Below are 210 nucleotides of genomic sequence, written 5' to 3' on the forward strand. Positions count from 1 at the left end.
CGGCGGTCTGGCGCAGGGCAGAGTTGCAGGCTTGCGCGCTTTCAGGCGGTGCCGAGTTCCAGGCGGGGAGGGAAGACGCGCTGCAGCGATGGGGTGTTGGCTGGGGCTGTTCTTTGTGAGTCACCTCGTGCGCCCGGCATTTGCGTCGAGTCTCTGATCGCTGGGGTTCTCTCTGCTCAATCCAGGAATGGGGGTGGGGAGGAAAGAAAA

This window comes from Bison bison, unplaced genomic scaffold, assembly GCF_000754665.1.
Source record: "Bison bison bison isolate TAMUID 2011002044 unplaced genomic scaffold, Bison_UMD1.0 scf7180017864289, whole genome shotgun sequence".
NCBI lineage: Eukaryota > Metazoa > Chordata > Mammalia > Artiodactyla > Bovidae > Bison > Bison bison.